Here is a 6000-nt window from a genome sequence, read left to right as displayed (position 1 = left end):
TTAAAAGACCATAACTGGGTTATGACACATTGAACGTAAGACCATGGTTGGACCATGGCAGTATAGATACATGTGTATGACCATAGTTGGGCTAGGCATTCTGATGATAAGACCATAACTGGGTTATGGCACTACAAATGTAAGACCACGGTAGGGCCATTGCAATGCATGTGTAAGACTATAGTTGGACTATGACACAAAAAGAACGATATAAATTTTGGTTCATATGGCATGTATAGGGTTGGTTTGGCAATGAAATAGCTTGAATTGTGATTGTGAATATTAAATGTTTGTATGTATGTAATTAGTAGTAGAATTTGATAAATCAATGAAATGAGTTAAATAGATAGGTACAAGTAAATGAAATATTTGGGATGTTATGTCATGTTGAGAATATGTTTTAGCTTGTATTGATTGCTTGGTTGGGATATATTGATGCATGTGAATGTGAAGTGCAGGTTAATGTCAAAATGGGTGAGAAAAGTGACACTAAAATGACCTATTTTTGTCCATACGGGCAAAGACACGGGCGTGTGTCTCAGCCGTGTGTGACACACAGCCTGGCACATGGGCGTGTAGTCTGGCCGTGTGTCTCCTACACCTTAAATTTGAAAACAAAATACTCAGGTTTTTACGCACGACCTAGCACACGAGTGTGTGGCTTGACTGTGTGACCCCTGCACCTTGCACACGGGCGTGTAGTTGGCCGTGTGACCCAAGTCAGAGAGTTAGATGGGTAAGGACACGGGTTGGGACACGACCGTGTGCCTCATATCAAATGCCCACACGACCTAAGACATAGGCGTGTCTTCTGGCCGACTGATCCATACGGTCGACCACATGAGCGTGTCTCCCCTGCTTCTAAGAAAGTTTTTAAAATTTTGAGGAAAATTCCCTTAGTACTCGGTTTAGTCCCGATTCATTTCTAAGGTGAATACTGGGCCTCGAGGATCCATCTAAGAGATAATATGAGTGTTTATGATTGATTCTTAATATGTGTAACAAAGGTTGGAAAATGTCCGTATTTAATTCGTAAAGTTCAGTAATGCTCTATAACCATGTGCTAGTGACGGATAAGGGTCAGGGGTGTTACAGTAGCGGCCTTTTCACTAAAGCCAGACAGCCCAATAGACTTGCCTGCTCCATGCGATCGATAGACCTCAGCAGATGACCCAAATCGACGTTGGCCTAATGTGCATTCCATGCTTGGTCTGTAATAGGTACCATAAAGCATACTTGGGCTACTAGACCCAATCTAATTTCCGTGTGGGCCACCATTGGACACAAACATGTGACCCACTTGATTTATTTTATCATTTACAAAGGGATTTATATCCTTATATTGCTGCGTAACTCCAAAGTTTTGAAAGGAGGGCCAACCGTCCTAAGACGCATCACTAGAGAACGGCGCCAGACTGTGTCCTGTCAGTCCACCATACTACCCAGGCCCACCAAAACCAGTATACCGACCACTGCGCATCTCTGATCCAGTATGAGCAAACGAGAATCGCGCCACCGTCGGAGCAGTTAGACTATCATACTCACGATTGAACCGGTAGAAGCACCGTTACGCTAGATGGCCATAATAACCGTAAAGCTAGCACTGTATACGAGGACGAAAGCCACGTCCGCTCGAACGACCACCGCGCACATCACTCAAACTAGACTCAGTCTCTAGAGGAGTTTCGAACAGATTGGCATGGATCAGTATGTCAGGCACCGTCTATGTTTGGCGGCTTTTGATCTCTAACACCACGTTGAATAGCTTTTGGAACGGAAGAGCCTCTAGTGAGAATGATACCGGGGTTACCATAGCGTCAAACTCCGATGGTATACCGGCAACAAATAACTTCTACTTTTTTGGTCTCCGAAACAATAGATCTAGAGGCCTAAAGCAGAGCACAGAGATTCTGAATGTTGACAAGGTATTCTTTAATAGAGAGCTCACATTTTTTTACGGAATACAATTCATGCCTAACACGAGACACCTTAGCACCAATAGATGCCACAAACAGTCGATTCACAGTGTTCTAGACATCGCAAGCCGACTTCGCGGTTGTAAAGCAAGACAACAAAGACGCACTGGTCGTAGAAAGCAACTAGGAGGCAAGGAGCTTGTCTTGTTGAACAAACATGAAATCTTTTGGATTTGGAGTTTAAGCACCATCCGGAGACGCCACAAACCTAGGCGGTAAAGATAACGTGCCGTCTAAACTAACAACTCATCTTTCAACAATTAGACGCACATTGCTGTCATTGAACAAAAATTTTCTCATCTAATTTTATTGTGTCATGGCGAGGAAAACACTAAATCAAACGTGAGCTGGAAAACGTCGGACTAGAGTGATCAACGGAAGTGGAGTCTGTCGAATTAGCCATGGATTAGCAAAGAAAACAAGCACCAGGACCTCAGGCGACTGATACCATATTAGGTACCATATTCTTGAGTAAGAACAGAGAAGAAATTGAAAAAATGTGAATTACTAAAGAAACTTGCTTAGTATATTATTTTGTAGTGATTTCTACAATGCTAGTGTTTTTATATTTGATTTTTGAGTAACTGCTGTTAACAAACTATATCAGCCTAAGTAACAGAATGATAATAGACTAACAATATCTGTTATCTAACAGTTAAAAATGGATCTTGTCACACTTGGGATGGTGGTTCTTTGTTGCTGTCCCAACGAAACATTAGATGAATGCGACATTCATTCAAAAAGTGGTCCCCCCATCTACATAATTGCTTTGTGAGCTCTCACCATGGCCAATAGTTGTGTGTGAGTCCAGTTAAACCTCCAAGTTTTATTGATTGTCTTTCTCCAGGAGTTTCCGAACCAAACAAGGTGTTGTGGCGTTGTTTGGAGTTGGCCGAATTTCCCCAAAACAACATAGGGTACACCATTTCAACACACATGTGATTGATAGCAACAAGTTGCAATTTAGGGCAAAGTATCTTTTGTCATGCATGTGCCCTGAGAGGTCATACGATTATAGCAATCCTCGAAGCCAAAGCTCGAAGAAAGAAACATAAAACAGGATTTATATGCTGCCTCAATTTTCGTCATATATATTTTAATTTTTTATGTCTGTTTTACGGTTCATGTTTGAAGTTTATAATTGCATCTCTAAACAATATCGTCTTCAAATTTATATTTCCTTATTAAAAGTGTAATGTACTTCACCGTTACTTTCATATTTGTTGATAAGCTCCCTCATATAATAATTTAAGATTTTAACTAATTCAACAGTAGTAAGGGGCAGTCAAATTATAGCAGTATAGGCCTATGCACGATTTCCTTGCATGTTTGCTGGGAAACCAAGTTTACATAACATCTATCACATTCTCAACAGCCATTGGAACTATGAAAGCTCCGAAGATCTAAAACGTGTGTATATATATATATGAGGCCAAATCTACTGTGAGATTGTTTACTTTTGCTGCCATTTCCAATACTAAAAATTAATGTCGTAGTAAATTAGGAGACCATAGTGTTATTTTCCCCTTTTACTGTTGGTCATAATCTTGAATTAATATGAAAAGAGGAATGGTTATAAGTGTTAAATAGTTAGCCGACTAACTAATATAAAATAAAATTAAAATTTTCTAAAATTTAAGAGTAAATTTTCTAAAAATGTTGTTTTTTTTAATACGGGACTAGGCCGAAATAATGAATTTGCTGCAAATTCGGGACAGAAAAGAAAATGCTTCCAGTTGGAAGCGTTTTCCTGCAAATCTACTAAAAATACTTTCAGCTAGAAACGTTTTCGTTATTTTGATCTAACCTCGTAATTTTTTAAAAATACAACCCAATATAGTAAATTTAAAAAAAAAAGGGGCATTTTTGAGAAATTTATTGAAAATTTAATGTATATTTACAAATAAATAATCTAATTTAAATATAAAAAAATCTAAGACCCAATGGATGAAGGACACATAAAGATGATATTTGCGGGTTGTAGTGGCTTCTGGATTAGCCACCACAAAGGGGAACAAAAAGAAGAGAAAGGAACATATGATATTGATGAGGCACACATGTTTCATCCTATTTAAATTGACTCCTACATTTATCTTTTGGAAAATAATAATTTATGCATTTACTATTAAAATACTTTTAATGCATAATAAAGATTAAATGATATTTGGAAATCTGTTAGATCGTATGTTGGGGGTTTTTTTCCTTCTTTGTTATACTGTGAAAATACAGCCTCATGAAACATGAACTTATGGTGAAGTGGAAGAAAACATAAAAGGGGGGACAAACATGGGTCTCTAGTGATGAGCGAATATCTGTTAAAAATGACCCAATGGACAATGAAGAGAAAAGAAAATCACATCAGAAGAAGCCTTAAAAGAAAATGATATATATGGATGTCACGGAATTCTCGTGTTATAGTTTCACCTTGTGAAAGACTGAAACATCTCTTTACAAACTTCCCCACCACATACCCTTTTCCCTTTGGGAGCTTTTAGGGTCCCGAAAATTATCCCTCCACTCTTGGTCATCTCATCTTATATATTATTTGAAATTTTAATGGATCGTATTTGATGATAGTTCAATCTAACTTAACAATCCATGTAATGAAACAAACTAACCTAGCAAAAGGTTATTTATCATAAGAATGACTCTTATGCATACTGAGGTGAAATTAGACTAATTTTTTAGAGGTCAAAATTTAATTATAATTTTTAATAGATTATTTTTATAATTTTTAAAAGATTGAATCAAATTTTATATTTTTAAAGGGTCAAAGTGTAATTTTATTTTTATTAATTTAAAATTTTAAAATTAAAAAAGCGTACGAAAAATATTTTATTTTAGGGGAGTCCCGAAAATTTCGCCAGTGTATGTAGATATTCTTACAATAGCATGCTCAAATTATATAATTATTTATTTTATTGGTACTTTAATTCATATTTAAATTGACGGGCAAATTACACATAAAAGCCTATTTTTTAAAAATTTACCGAAATAGGCCCGATATTTTATTATTTACCGGAATGGGCCATTTTTCTTGAAATCGCGTCCACGTCGGTGTGATGTCAGGGGACGTGTCAGCAAATCGCGCTCACGTCAACGCGATTACTTACGTGGCAACAAATTGCGTCCACGTAAGCGCGATTTGCTGACGTGGAAGCAAATCACGCTTACGTGGACGCGATTTATGCCGCACGTGAACAGTACCCACCGGTCAAAAAATTGACCGTTTCTGATTTTTAGCTTGAAAAACTTTGAAAGGCCATAACTTTTGGTTCGGTTGTCCGATTGAGACGATTTTTTTTATTTCGAATAACTTTTCGAGATCTACGCGCTGACAAACAGTCGAATGTGGTTTGCCGCAGTTTTCATCAAAAAAGATCATTTTTTACCTCTAAATTTTGATTTTTTCGGTTTAAAATTGAATTTTGAAACATTCAAATCATTATTTTCCTTATTTATTTGAAGTAAACACGGATTTTTTTACGTAATTGTTGTATTATTTTTCGATTTGACACGTGTATGGAATAGGTCCGATAAATCGTTAAAACGTAAGTAATATAATTAAGATAATAACAATATTTTTATAATATGTCAATTAATTAGTTTAGCTTAGTTGGTTAAGATGTTTGCTCTTTTCCTTAGTATCTTGGTTCAAATCTTCTTGGTAATAATTTTGAATCTTTTTGTACTTGTTGCATTTATATTTTAATCAATTAACTCTTCAATATTACATTAATATATATTATTAGTACAATAGTATAGACAGATTGACAATTTGAGCTACAATATTATGAATATTAACTACAATACATAATTTGAGCTACATATTACAGTAATACATATTGGGGCAAAATACCAAAAAAAACCCTATTTTTTAAAAATTTACCGAAATGGGCCTGACATTTTATTATTTACCGGAATTGGCTATTTTCCCTGAAATCGCGTCCACGTCAGCGCGATGTGTCAGCAAATCGCGTCCTCGTAGGCGCGATTTGTGTCCACGTAAGCAAAGTGCTCTGAC

The 6000-nt window shown here is 36.6% G+C and overlaps 1 long non-coding RNA gene across 1 annotated transcript; it reads left to right on the top strand.

Annotated features, from left to right (window-relative positions):
* Window positions 1–1773: 1773 nt before the first annotated feature.
* LOC128034965 (uncharacterized) lies at window positions 1774–3144 on the top strand. The gene is made up of 3 exons (XR_008191341.1): window positions 1774–1925; window positions 2003–2432; window positions 2824–3144. It is a non-coding gene; the product is annotated as an uncharacterized LOC128034965 (long non-coding RNA).
* Window positions 3145–6000: the final 2856 nt, after the last annotated feature.

This window comes from Gossypium raimondii, chromosome 11 (genome assembly GCF_025698545.1).
Source record: "Gossypium raimondii isolate GPD5lz chromosome 11, ASM2569854v1, whole genome shotgun sequence".
NCBI classification, from domain to species: Eukaryota; Viridiplantae; Streptophyta; class Magnoliopsida; order Malvales; family Malvaceae; genus Gossypium; species Gossypium raimondii.
This window is presented reverse-complemented; position numbering and strand designations above follow the sequence as displayed.